The sequence below is a fragment of the Misgurnus anguillicaudatus genome, chromosome 13 (genome assembly GCF_027580225.2).
Source record: "Misgurnus anguillicaudatus chromosome 13, ASM2758022v2, whole genome shotgun sequence".
In the NCBI taxonomy this organism is placed as follows: domain Eukaryota; kingdom Metazoa; phylum Chordata; class Actinopteri; order Cypriniformes; family Cobitidae; genus Misgurnus; species Misgurnus anguillicaudatus.
In genome coordinates, this window is record NC_073349.2 from 1,615,991 (window position 1) to 1,631,255 (window position 15,265).

Sequence of the window (15,265 nt, forward strand, 5' to 3'; positions counted from 1 at the left end):
TGTTGAGTTAAATTTAACACAGAATATGTGTTATAAAATGCAACACAAAAAAATGTGTTGCTTCAGTAAACACATTAATGTGTAACTTTCTATTAATTTAACACAACTGTGTGTTACCCAGTAATTGTTTAGTTTTAATATAAAAGAAAAAAAAACATACGATTTGTAAACTTTAAATAATGAAATCAAGCAGACAACTATTAAATATTGTTCACAAACGATTTATTTGTAAAAGAACAAATATTTGACAATTAATGCTAGCATGAAAATATGCTAGTACTGTATGTTGCTAGATGTATGCTAATTTAAATAAATGTAAGTGCAAGTATAATCACTTCAAAATACATTACATTCATACATTTTAAAACACCATTTATAAAATAATTCATTGAATTTAAAAGCACATGTGTTAAATATGTTGAAACAATGTCTGAAATCGTTTTCAACATGCAAGTTATCAAAAATTCTTACCTTGTCCTGAAACATTAACATGTTATTTTACATTAAGAAAAATTCTTCAAATGAACTTGACAAGTGTATTCAAAGAAATTTCCATCACAAAATATTTAGGGGTGGTTTCCCGGACAGGGATATCTTAATCCAGGACTAGGCCTTAGATTAATTAGGAAATATATCTGGTTTTAACAAACATGCCTTACTAAAAACATTACCTGTGTGCATTTTGAGGCAAAACAAAGGGCACTGATGTATTTTAAGATATGTCAGTGCAAGTTGTTTTCAGTTTGGACAGCTCTTAAAAATGTTTTAGTCTAGGACTAGTCTAATCCCTGTCCGGGAAACCGCCACACAGTGCATGCATTGTTCAAAACATACTGCAATTTTGCGGCCCATTTTGAAACTCCATTGCCTTGGATCGTTTGCAAGAGGACTGGGACAAGGGTAGATCATATTCATACAAAAAAAACTGAAGACAGTTGGCAGGGATACTTAAGGTTACTTAGCTAGTAAATTTGAAAAGTCTGTCTACTGCACAGGTCAGATTGTCAACATCAAGTGGAAAGGCAAAAGAATCATTCATTGCGACAATTACATAGTGGCCTCTATGTCCTGAAGAACCGCTGGAAACCAACTGTGGCTGAGCTGATTTTAGACACCTTTTCATCATTTAGTAAGCAGAGGTCACGCTGGTACCAGCCTACAGAAATGAAACAATATACATCATTAGAAAATGTTGTTGCATGAAAATTACTTATTTTATATAAAGTTTTTAGTCACAAAGCTTACCGCCACCATGTCCCACAGGTCTGAGACAGCAGAATTCACACAGCAGAAGATGAACGAGTATAACACAGCTCATCTGGGTGTGGTAAACATGCAGGTCACATGCAAAATATAAATTATGAGAAAAAATTATTTAAAAATGATTACTTTTATATCTTACATTTAAATGTCATTTTCCAAATAAAAAATTTGGAACAGAGACAGGAAATCATACCGTTATGTTGACTGTCAGCTTTCGTCAATGAATGTCTGATGTCCATTTTCTTCTCTAAAGATGCTATTTCCCTGAGTTTCTCAATAATTGTCACCTCCCATTTCCTGATAAACATGTCATCTTTCCTATCGGTAAGTCTGGAAAACTCGATGTCCACCTTCAGTAAATTTAATAAGAAATATTAATATTGAAATGATGAAACACATACAAAGACTGGCATGTCCAGACATTGGGGATATTCCTTAAAGATTTCACCAACAGTTCATGATTTTGTCATTACCTGTATGCATCTCCTTTGATTACTAAATGTTTGGTCAATGGCATTATTTATTTATGATGTCCTCTCACGTGTTGAAGCTTCCGTCTGATGTTCTGTAGTCTCATTTTTATAAATCCACTGTGTGATGGCCCATCAAAAAAAAGAAAAAAAAAGAAAAATGCTCCTATCATGATCAATGCAAAAATAGCACTAAGTTAGAGTCAAGTACAGTTATACACATTGTCAAGTAAGTAATTTCATACACATAAATGAAGTATGTAAAAGCATCCTTACAGTACACGTCCCTCATTTTGACCAAATGATACCATAATCCAACAACACAATCTCCTTTGCGAGTGGCAGTGGATAGCTGAAAACGAATACAAACAAACATTGACACAAGAATTGTGATTTACATCTAGTTAAGTATTACTGGGCAGTATTTATAACTCAATAGTGCAAAAAAAAAAAAAAACACTTTACATCTAGTAAGTTAGTACAAAACTACTTTACATCTAGTAAGTTAGTACAAAACTACACCCATTTTATTCACTACGTAGCACTTAAACCTTTCACTGCTTGCAGTAAGGCTGGTGAAGTTTGACTCCTTACCATTAGACCACTAACAGTTACTCTCCCAGTAATTGCGTAATGTCTAACTTTATATTGAACGCGAGGGGCGCGACACGAAAATAAAAAAAAAACATTATTATAAAATGTGGCGATGCATGTACAGCATCATCGATTAATAATGAGTTTTACCGTCTTTTGTCTCGTCATGCCGCTCACAGGTGTACAGTACGTTAGGTACAGTGACGTGCATACTGTTCCACCATGTGCTTAACCAAACGCGACGAGGCGTCGTGATAATCGAAAGGCATAATTTATAATATCCCGTCCTTAACGTCAGGACATAAACTGAAAAGAAACCCGTTACCGCGCGTCACGTCTATTTAGGACACGGTGTTTAAGATTTACGTTAAAGTGCTGCAAGTGTCACACATACTAACCCGTAGTCCAATGTGCCTTTCATTAAACAATGACTGTTAACATGAATCTCCAAACGTAACTTTGCAAAACGAGCGAGCATTTAACGTTACCACAATAAAGTTTAAATGAACAGTCTCCTGCACAATTAATGCGAACGTTTCTTACACTATATGATAAATAGATATTATATTATAACTGTAATTTTTCATTTAAATTCTTACCTGATGCAGACAGGAACATTCTTGACCTCTCGACTGGAAATGCGGTTGAATAAAGAACGTCACAGCGCAGGTGCAACAATATGCGTTCTTGTCTGTTTTTTCTCCTCAATAAAACAAATACAAAATAGACTGCCAAGGCTCAATAATAATGTTCATGAATTTCATAATAATAAAATAATAATAACACACGCAAAAAAATAAAATATACAACAATGCGTAGTTATCTGTCCATGTGAAACGTCATCAGCTGACTCGTGTGAACTTAGGACAGCCACCAATGGAAGAGAACGCCTGCATAATGTTTGAAATATTACTCTTATTGTGTCACAAAATGTATGTTCAAAAGCTTTTTAGGCGAGAATGTATGTATAAAAAGATCAACTGTGCGGTCGGTTAATAAAGATAGCGTTTATTAAAAAATCTGCTCCGACTCTTTCGGAGTTCTGATCCAAACAACCACCAGATACTCAGCGCTCATGTACCCCGCCCAACGCAGCTTGATCTCGGCAAGTCCTTATGAAAATCCCCGCTGGCTGTTATGTGGTAGTAATGGTTAATAGTAGATATATTTTGGTTAACAGTAGATATATTTTATTTTGTTACTTCGTTTAAATATAAATTGTCATTAAATTACAATCATTATGCATTTTATTTTATGGTGTACTGGTAAACGTGTTTTACACATTCATTGTGTAAGCAGTTAAGCATAATATTTACACATTATGTGTCAGTTCTAACACAAAAATGTGTTGGAATCCTTTTACACATATTTTGTGTAAAATTTTAACACATCAATTTTAAGAGTGCAGTAACACTCTGGGACCATGTTTCACCATTTTATTTTCTGACAGTGTATAAATCAGAAATAGTACTGTCTAATCTGCGTGCAAACTCTATTCTGTAACATAGAAAAATCATTGAAATGAATCTTAATCTGAGCTTTGTTACATTGTGTTTATCCTGCTATAAGTAATTCATCATTAGATTGGTTCTGTAGTCTTAAATGAATGGACATGTTCAGCAGAAGTACTCTAATAAACCATGTCATGTAAATGATGCTTAATTGCTACCTTGTGATGCACTGTAAGTCGCTTTGGATAAAAGTGTCTGCCAAATGCATAAATGTAAAATGTACCAAAGGGCCCAAAGTGTGCCTTGAAAACATCCCCAGACCATTTCACTACTGTACAGCTCAGTGGCAGAGCATTGCGTTGTAATTCACCTTATTACACAGCACCCTAAAACGCTTGATTCTGCAACATTCCAAGCATGTTATTCCGAGATAACAACCACATGAAACTAATAACACATGGTAACCTGGATGCTGCAAATCATTTTGATGGGTACAGTTTAATATTACACTATTTTATTCATTTTAAATATAAATTTGTATTTAATAATATATATGACATTATATTTACAAATAATTAAGCCCAATAGCTAATATTTAATCTTCCTTACTTTACTTATGAGCTAAATGGATGTGTAATAACAATCTGCTGCCTTATACATAATTCAATGAACAAAATTATAAATGCAACACTTTTGTTTCTGACCCCAATTTTCATGAGCTGAACTCAAAGATCTAAGACTTCTTCTTTACCGTGCATAGACTTGAGCTTCCAAAGTTACCGGAAGTCATTAATTTACAATGGAAGCTGGCTTCTCTCAGCTGCAAGGAGGAGCGTCAAACCCACGGCGTCACGTTTTGGGTGCCTTGAGCTACCAGAGCGTCAATCAGAAAGTTGAAAGAAGATCAACTTTATGATAATGAGCTATGACGCGGTGCAGCGGCAAAACGCCAGCAACCAATCAGAATATAACCTAGACGTTCTTCGCTGGCTGATTCCGGAGAAACTTGGGATGTAAACTTTCATTCCGACCAAGACATTATTTCCAAGAAAATGATAATCGCTGTTGCTGGGTTTCCTATCATTTATGATATGATTTTATTTTCATATAGGGACTAGTTACAAAAGAACGAGGCATGGGATAAAATAGCTGGTATAGTTGGTGTCCCCGGTGAGTTTGCGAAATGCGTGTTGATGATTTATAATACTTGCCAGTAGGACTGCACAGTGTATCGTTTAAGCATCGATATCATGATGTACGAATCCATAGTCACATCGGAGGAAGAATATGTACCTATAGTAGTTGATCCGTGATTCATGTTTCACAGTAACACAGATTTAACCAATTGCACAGATGGAATAAATTAATAATAATATTATTTCCAGACCAAATGTGACCAAAATGATTATAAAAATGCTGTCATTATAAAACATTTGGTTAACATTTCATGGTGAGACAGACTTTGGATTGGCCAAAGCGTCAACAAGTTCCCCCGTGCTTTTTGACAAGCGTCCTTGACCGGGCGGCCTGAGCTTCTTTGGAAGCTAAGGTCTGCGGCGGTGTATACATACAGTTATACACAAAAGCTCTATTTCTCTCAAATATTGTTAACAAATTTGTCTAATATAAAAATGCTGATTAGACAGCATGATTATTGCACAGGTGTGCCTTAGGCTGACCACAATAAAAGGCAACTCTAAAACGTAATAGACCTTTTGTCTACATAGGAAAGGTCTTAGATCTTTGAGTTCAGCTCATGAGAAAATGAGGGCAAAAACAAAAGTGTTGCGTTTATAATTTTGTTCTAATCTTGGTGAGCCTTCACTTTCCTGTTCTTATACTGACAGGAATGGCACACAATGTAATCCGCTGCTGTTGGACATCTGCTTCAAAGTTTGATGCGTTGTGCATCCTGTGCTGATCTTCTGCATAACTTGGTTGTAATAAGTGGTTATTCGAATTAGAGTTGCCTTTTTGTCAGCTTTTACCATGCGCACTGCAAAAAAATGTCTTTCTTACTTAGCATTTTTGTCTTGCTTTCAGTATAAATATACAAAAAGTCTTACTTTTTTTCTAAAACACTAAATTTAAGAAAAAAATCCTACCTCATTGGCAGATTTGTTTTGCTTGTTTTAAACACAAATTTTATATTTTTTGTCTAAAAACTAGACTTCTTTTCTTAGGTCATTTTGCTCATCAATAAAGTATTGTACTATAAACATAAATGATTTTAGTAAGCACTGTTTCATTTTTTTGTTGGATAACTGTGCAGTTTACTCAAGCTTAATTGGAGCCAATTATACACAATGCATTAAGAAAGATTTTACACTTGGATTATAAAGTCTGTGTCATCATGAGCACAGAGACACTGGGGGAGACCTTGAGCGTGTCTAGATAGAATCGATACAGGTCGGGGAAGCCGATGTCTATCAGCAGGGATCGATTGACTGTGGCGATGCACCCTGCTAAAGGCTGGAGCTGCTGAAATAGACTTTATGAATATTAAACCTGCGGACGGTCGATAATGGGCCATGACACACACACACAAACACACACAGGTCATACTCACTGTCTGTGTTTGAGACAGGAATAAAGAATTTACAATGAAAGTCATGTCATACACAACTTTTTATTGGTAAATCTCATGATTTCTGTCAAGTAAATGTCTTTCCCCTGGAATCAAATGAGAGAAATTGTATTTGACTAATACTGTGTGATTTCTCTTATCAAACACATTTTCTGAAACAATGACTTATTCAACTCAATTTTATTAGTATTGCACTGATAATAAAAACCTGATACAGAAAATGGAAGTTGGTCTGCACGCTTCAAGAAAAAGGAAATGTTTTGATAGCCACTTTCACTTTTGGGGGAACATTATGTTTTGTTATAAAATTTGAACCCAATTCTGTCCCCCAATACTAAATTCAAATGCATTATGTATTTCATTATATATTTTGACTTTGGGTTAAAAAGTCACCTAGACATGTTTTGTCTTCAGAAATATAAGGATTTGTTCTCTTCTGCACTGCTTAATGTACAATTTTATTCATTTCTGTCTAACGTTTACACTCAATTTTCTCCAAGCACACACACACACTTATGCATCCATAGACATGGTAAATATGCTAATAAATAAATAAACAGGTAAATAACTCAAGAGGACAGCGTGTGTGACCTCTCTGTGAAAGCGCTCTGTCAGCCTGTGATCTTGCCCACAGCTCAAGGGTAAACTGGAATAATGTGGCATCTATTAGGCAAGCAAATAGGGCTCTAACCTCCTGCGTGTGGTTATCGATAATGTGTTTTGACATGTTCTTTTGGACACGTATGCGTAAAGAGATTTTTAAAGGCTGCTCTTATTCTGTAAAGAGCATAAAGATTTCTGTTCAAGCTCTGTTGACCTTTGACTATAAAATTGATCTGGGTGTAAGTCAGGTTATGCTAAACATATTCAAGCTGAGTGGCCTTCTCACTGTAAAACTGATCTGGGTTTAAGTCTTGTTATGTTAACCATATTTAAGCAGTGCTGACCCTTGACTGTTATATTGTTTGGGGTTTAAGTCAGGTTATGTTAGCTATGTATTCTGCTGTAGTGATGACACCTCAACGGTGCTTATAAATATCTTTTGAAACAATACAACATATTATAAGCTTGTTTATACGGCATTACGTCTGCAATATAATGCATAAGGACTGTTATTATAATGCACTGGTTATTTTTAACCCAATGTTAGGTAAATATTGAACAGAACACTTCAATGCTATTCCATGCTTTTTTAGTACTGCCATAAAAAAATAATAAAATTACATTTGATTTATAGCCCGGGAAAACCCAGACAACTTCCGGCAAATTTAGATTTGCTCTGAAAGTAGTCTGGCAAAGAGGCCATTTAAGCCCATTTCTAATGCAGAGAAATCGCGGCACCAATCAGAAACGTTGGGGCGGGCTTTACACGATGACGACAGCGCAGCAGCAATGCTAAAGCAGATTTGGTACATTTCAAAGATGGATGTAGCTGTGAAACATCACTCGTTTGAATCAACTATCGCATCTGTTTTAAGCGATTAATTTTCGTTAAAACCCGAGCAAAGAACAACACTCGAAGCCTTCATATATAAAAAAGATGTTATCGCTGTCTTACCGACTGGATTCGGGAAAAGTCTGATATACCAGCTCGCAACTTTGGTGGATAAACGAATGGGTCTTAGCGAGAGCGGCGAGCCCTCTGGTAGTGGTGCATACGTCATCCCCTTCATCGATCTGATTGTTTTTAGATCTATCCAATTGCACCCAAAGGCATTTGAGGGAGGTCCGTTGGTGACGCCTCTTTGGAAATGATTTGTCTATGAAGCTTTGCCAGACCATAATTCAGTTACTACTGAGAATGGTCTGGTTTTAACCAGGCTATTTTACTTATATAGCGCTTTTCACAGTTTAATTTTTTCAAAGCAGCATTACATTAATAAAAGCAGGAGAAAACACAGAAAAATCAATGGACAACAAAAGTAGCAAAATACAGCGGCTAAGATTAAACCGTACTAGCGAGCGTAATAATCGCTTATGAAAATGAATGATTTTTATGTTTTATGTTATGTGATAACCATGGATTTTTGGTGTATTGATTACTTTCAGCAAACCATGGTTTTACTACACTTATTAAGGTTAAACTATGATTTTTGAAAACCATGTATTTTGTGGTTACCATGGTTTTAATACAGTAACCATGTTTTTTTTACTCTAGTAAAACCATGGTTAATTTTCGTGAGGGAGGTAACGTTTAGAAGAGAGTTCTAAGTTAAGCCAATGTCAGCTGACTCCCTAGGAGTTGAAAAAAAAAACCTATTTTATTAGGAGGAAAAAGTCCTATGGAGAAAAACCCTTTGAGAGAGAGAGCCAGACATCGCTGATTATATAGAGGATTTACTATATATTAGATACTACATTATACAATTTTATGCAAATTAAAGGGATAGTTTACCCAAAAATGTAAATTTTGTCATAATTTTCTTTTTCTGATGAACACCAAAGAAGATATTTTGATAAATGATTGTAAGCGCACAACTGATTGTAATAGCCTGATCTTACAAAATCCGTCACAAAGTCATGCATTATTTTGCTCAGTTTTGCGTGGCATTGTCACGTATTTCCACCATTTTACGTGCCCATGCCACGACTTTCTTTTCCGTGTGAGTTTCACAAATTGGTTTCTCAAATATTTTTCCTATTTTCTTACAATTGCCGCTTCGGTTTGGGATTAGAACAACTTTCTGTTACATAAAATGACAAAACCCAAACCCAACTCTAACCCTATGGCGACAATGGTTTAAAAAGCATATGAAAAGATAAACCAATACTTAAAGTGACATCCTAACACAAACAGCAAATCTAACACCAAACCGAAGCGACAGGGAAAATAGGAAAAACAGTTGAGTAACCAACTGACACGGAAAAGAACGTCGTAGCAGGGGCGCGTAAAATGGTGGAAATACGTGACAATAATGTGTGACCATTTCACAGGATTTTGTGAGATTAGGTTGGATTGTAACCATTGACTTCCATAGTAGGAAAAACAAATATGACTGAATTCAATAGGTACCGTGTTCTGTGTGCTTACAATCATTTATCAAAATATATTTTTCATCATTTTTCACAATACTTCCATAATATTTGTTTTCCTACTATGGAAGTCAATCAGCTGTCTGTTTACCATCATGTATCAAAAAAATCTTCTTTTGTGTTTATCAGAAAAAAATCATCAGGCTTAAGACAACATGAGGATGAGAAAATGATAACACAATTTTCATTTTTGGGTGAACTATCCCTTTAAGCTATTTCACATAATAGATGTTAACATACTGTACAATCCACAAAAAAAAACAAGAAAGCTACATTTACTAAAATGAATGTTTCAGATCTCATTGTAGCTTTTTCATTTCTTACTATTTATGAATTCCTGTCATGATGTTTATATTTAGACATGAAGTAAATTCAGTTATGAGAATGTATGTTTTGTGCCAAAGCCCTGTAGACACATTTTTTTTACAATAATGATTTAACTAAAAAAAAAGAAAACAATTCTGTATGTATTTTATTGTTTCATTCTTTCTTTCATTTTTAGAAGTTGCATTCACAATCCACTTGGCTTAAATGTCGGAGAGCCCACATGTCTCCTCTGATGCACACACAAACCCATAAAATACGCCGAATCCCCCGAAACACACATATGGGTGCAAAATAAAAACCACACACTCTCTCCAGCATGTGTCATTGAGAAGCAGAAAACAGCAGCACATGGTGGTGATGAGAGGAGATCATTACCCTCAGCAAGATCTCCAGCATTTCAATTATGTTCAGGTTTTCAGGGCTTGTGTGTGGAAACAGGGGCCAGAGAAGAACACTAATGCAAACGGCAGTCATTAAAAGAGCTCCGCGCTCCCTCTTCCCTGCTAATTAACTTAATGACTACTCGCCATGGGCTACAGCCAAGAGAAGGAGCTGCAGAAGAAATAAAGTTGAGATGGAGGGATGAACCGATCCAGGAAACCTGCAGAGGAGATAAGTGCTGATGGGGGAGGAGTGAACATCCAGTCTGCCATGCTTTCTGTGTTTATAAGGATCAAACATTTTGAAACATGTAGACTGACTAAAACTGACTTATGAATTGGCCTAATCATGTTTTCAAATCTAATAATGTCAACAGGTTTGTGTGAGAGTTAGGATACGCTAAATATTCACGGCAATGTAGTGCAAAAGTGCACAACACAACATTTACAAAGCAAACCACACAACTATAAGTGACTTTAACACAATGTCACAACACAACAGAAAACTGTCTGTCCACAAGGAGGCAGATGCTTTGCTGGACTGAATGATATACCAACATGCATTTACATTAGAAATAAGAGTGAAATCAGAAACTGTGAACAACATTTTAAAACAGGTAGCTTGTAGTTGTAAACTTATAAAACACTTAACTTGAAACATAATACATATTACGAGGCTTGCATGAAAATTCTTACAGTATTTAGTTATTTAAAAGACAGGAAATTTGTTTGTTTGTCCAATCTCATTCATATTTTCATAAGATCCGCTCACGCTCTACTGAGTCTAAAATTACATTTGATTTATTTTTACAAATCAGGTTGTAAAACAGAGTTCTTGGTGCATCTAAGTTTTAGGAAAATTGTTCATATGATGACACCGCTGCGTACAGTATAGACAAAAACATGCTTTGACCTCTCAAGAGATCTACTACTGTGCAGGCGCATATCTTTTAGTTAGAGGGGCTCCGAATCAGACCAGTCACTTTTGGGAAAAGAACAAAAATAAGTTCTAAGCAATTTGATTTAGCCAGCGTTTATTGGAAATGGGATACTGGGTAGCTCTTACCGAGTTATATCTAAACGTTTTATGGCTATAGTGCACCAAGTTAATAGAAAAAAATCATAAGGCTTTCCCACAGGCTACAATAGAGCACGACCACACATACTGTACCTCTCAATAGACCGGCACAAGTCACATCAGGCCTCCTGGCAACCATACAGTTGATGTGATAAATGCAATAATATTATCATACTCATAAAACAATATAGTTATAAACCCACCAACATTAACCCTTAGCAGTCTTATTAAAAACATTGCATCCAGCAGTCTGTACCAATCACGTAAGAGAGAGTGAGACTATTGAACAACAACAACCTATTTCCTAATACAGTAGATGAAACTGCTAGTGTGGATTTCTTTTGACCCACATCTGCATTTTTTTTCAGTGACAATGTTGTTGTGTTGAATGAAACTTAACAGTCAAGTTCTGGAAGTAAAAAATCCCATTCATTTTCTCTAAGGGGAATTGATTTTTAGCAATAATTTATCAACCTTTCAAGACGGACCTACTGTGAGCCCTGCGGTTGTTAATCGTTGGTATATGCTTTCGAAATAACCACAAGTCAGTATGACTTCAACTTCGTATTAGGAAAGTTGTGTTTGATTGCCAGATTCAAGGTGAAGAACAACCACAATCCTGAATGTCATGGAAATACATCCCTCACAATTCTTCTTCATAGTATTGGTGGTTCCTTTACACAAAAGTTTACAGTCTTGTATCATTGCCTGTTTCCAATTCTCTAATATTCATTTGCTTCAAATAAAATCCGGCAATGCTGTGCTCACTTTGTAGCAGGATGGTTCATAGCAAGGGTGTAGATTTGGTTTGAACATTAGGAGGTTAAATTGTCAACTGTACAGTACATATGTTGTCATTAAAGGGACACTTCACTTTTTTTAAAATATGCTCATATTCCATCTCCCCTAGAGTTAAACATTTGTTTCTTACCGTTTTGGAATCTATTCAGCTGATCTCCGGGTCTGGTGCTAGCACTTTTAGCATAGCTTAGCACAATCCATTGAATCAAATAAGACCATTAGCATCACGCTAAAAATCACCAAAGAGTATCGATATTATTCCTGTTTAAAACTTGACTCTTCTGTATTTACAGCGTGTACTAAGGCAGACGGAAAAATAAAAGCTGTGCTTTTCTAGTCAGATATGGCTTGGAACTATACTTTCTTTCTGGCGTAATAATCAAGGACTTTGCTGCCTTAACATGGCTGCAGGAGGCGTAGTGATATTACGCACTGCCCGAAAATAGTCCCCTTGGTTACTTTCAATAGCAGGGGACTACTTTCGGGCAGTGTGTAATATCACTACGCCCGGAGATCAGCTGAATGGATTCCAAAATGGTAAGAATCAAATGTTTAACTCTAGGGGAGCTGGAAAATCCCTTTAATCATTGTATTAATTATGGAGTTGAAATTGTTAGTTTTGATTGTGTGTGTGGGGGTGCTGTCCATCCCCTCCAAAAACTCTGCCTGGTTAATACTGATCTATGGAGAAAATATTTTATATAAGGAATATTACACTTTCTTAAAAAATTCCTGATAATTTAATCAACCCCATGTCATCCAAAATGTCAATGTCTTTCTTTGTTCAGTCAAGAAGAAATTAAGTTTTTTGAAGAAAACATTACAGGATTTTTCTCAATTTAATAAACTTTATTGGACCCCAACAGTTTTAATGCCATTTAAAATTTCAATTGTTCAATCTCTAAACGATCCCAAACGAGACATATGGTCTAATCTAGCAAAACTATTGCCCTTTTTGGCAAGAAAAAAATGCACTTTTAAACCAAAACTTCTCATCTTGCCAGTGGCGGAGCTAGACTTTTAAAACAGGGGTGGGAAAGGGATGGCAAGTATTATTTCGGGGTATCAATATACAAAGTGTTCAATTACACTAAAAATAAATTATTTTCCACAAAATGTATATAGATTAAATTAAAGTTGTTTATTTTCCCAACTGTACACAATTATATATATATGTATTAAGTATAAAGCAAAAATAGAACAACTGGGACTGGGATCTGTTTGGCTCTGATCTGCACCTGACTTTTGCTTCTTAAGAAAGAAGTTGGTAATATTGCCTTTTCTCTTCATTCTGCTGCTGTCCCTATACAAAGGAAAACTTTAGACTGTCCCTCACATTAAGCTATGGAATGGCTTCAGATGACTTTTTGAAATTATAATCCAACCCTCTCAGACCCAAGTCACCCAAACTGACGTGAAACAAGCACGCTGTTTACATCCCTGTACTATCTCCACGGTGGTTTTATTAAGTTCAATATGCTGCATTACACGTGTCAATATGAATAAGCCTACCTCATGTCTGTGATTGCTGCTGAACATTTGGTAACAACATGTTTTTTATTGTTTTAAGCATCTTCACGCAGGCGTGACAGTAATAGTCAGTTTCACAAGACTAGTAATGCTCATTGAAGTATTAATGCTAAGCACTACAGTGCAACGTCTCCTTACTTCCCATTAAAACAGTACTTTGTTAAATTTAATACCAAAAAAAGCCGTACATACCAGCAAAACGCTCTTCATCAATCTTGTGTGTTATGTTATGTGAGTGTATGTAAGTGTGTATTAGTACATGTTGACGATATGCAAAAGGTACAAACCCCAAAGTAAACGATGACACAAGTTATCATCTCAAACATAAATCTCTTTTCTTGAACTACAACAAACACAGAGATTGTAAGCAACAGTTTACTTCCCGGGATTGGTGATGTAGTAAAGACCAACATTATCATAATTCCTCCCACTTCGGACTCAGTCTGCAAGTTAACTTCTCTTAGCATTGCATTGTGAGCTAATTTTTCAAAAATGGTAAGGAGCGTCACATTTCCGGCTGACGTCAGAGGTGTTCAGGAAAATCACAACGTACAGATTAGCTGGCCAATCAGGGACACAGAGCTTTTTAAATCCGTGCGTTTTAAGGAGTGAAATCTGGAGCTACAAAAATGTACGGTATGTCGAAAATAATGTGTTTTTTAACCATAAACCACGCGAACCCATTGTATTATACCAAATACACAAAATAACAATGTTTTTTTTTAAATAGGTGCTCTTTAATTTCTTCTTGGCTGAACAAAGAAAGACAACATTTTGGATGACATGGGGGTCAGCAAAGTATCATAATTTTTTTGTGGAGTATTTCTTTAAACAACACATAACTAAGGCTTCAATGAAGTCTAATGATCTATTAAAGGTCAAGCTTTGAGCAACATTGTTTCCTTTGGGTATTTCTTATTTTAAAGACTTTAAAAAGACTCAGAGTGCTCAGTGTGGCTTTTGTGAAAGAGTCTATTGCAATGGAAGGAGTTTTCCAAAATATGCAAGCACTAATCTTATTGGCTAGATTCTATGTAATTTCATACAATCATTAATTTTAGTCAATTTACCTTGGACCACATTGGTGTCTTCTAACTGATGTTATAAATGTTCATTTGGAAATGAGGCCTGACACATTTAATCCACAGAATCCACACAAAGAAGATAAAAGGGACTACATTTACCCTCTCTTGACACATTATGCCACTATTATAAATGTCCTGGCAACAACATTGTACCATAATTTTGACATTTATAAAAAAAATCCAGTTACAACAACAAGCTTTTAATAGAAGACACAAAAGCTCGTAGGATGATAGATGTCAGCAGCTGCTAAGGTAGAATTGGTCCATAATGTCTTGAAGGCGGGGCTTAGCAGAAGGACATTTCCACAATGTCTGCCAGTCCTTATCCAAAAAGTCATTAGACTGATGGAGAAAAAATATGACATGAAAGCTAGTTTCATTCCTCTTTGTATTAATGGAAAGTACACAAACCCAAAGCCTAAACCATAATATGAAAAAATGAAAATAAAGTAAAATTTGTTAACATTAATTCAAAAATTAAATAATAAAAATAACAACAATACGTTGTACATTTTGGAGCATTTTTTATTAATTTGTTACCAAATTATTGACTTTTCCTCTCTCCTTGTTTTGGATTCATTTTGTGGGCTTTCACTTCTGTCCTGTCTTTTTGATGGTCCCAACTTTTTTGTGGCTGGTAACTTTCTAAAGTTACCAGCCAATCAG

General features: G+C 35.6%; 2 long non-coding RNA genes across 2 annotated transcripts; both read right to left on the reverse strand.

The window, feature by feature from the left end:
• Positions 1 to 522: 522 nt before the first annotated feature.
• On the reverse strand, positions 523 to 1,615 carry LOC129428000 (uncharacterized). The gene is made up of 3 exons (XR_012373032.1): positions 1,457 to 1,615; positions 1,246 to 1,318; positions 523 to 1,156 (listed from the first exon to the last, which is right to left on the reverse strand). It is a non-coding gene; the product is annotated as an uncharacterized lncRNA (long non-coding RNA).
• A 143-nt stretch (positions 1,616 to 1,758) lies between these two features.
• Positions 1,759 to 3,534, reverse strand: LOC141369359 (uncharacterized). Its single transcript, XR_012373033.1, has 3 exons — positions 2,927 to 3,534; positions 2,010 to 2,085; positions 1,759 to 1,899 (listed from the first exon to the last, which is right to left on the reverse strand). It is a non-coding gene; the product is annotated as an uncharacterized lncRNA (long non-coding RNA).
• Positions 3,535 to 15,265: the final 11,731 nt, after the last annotated feature.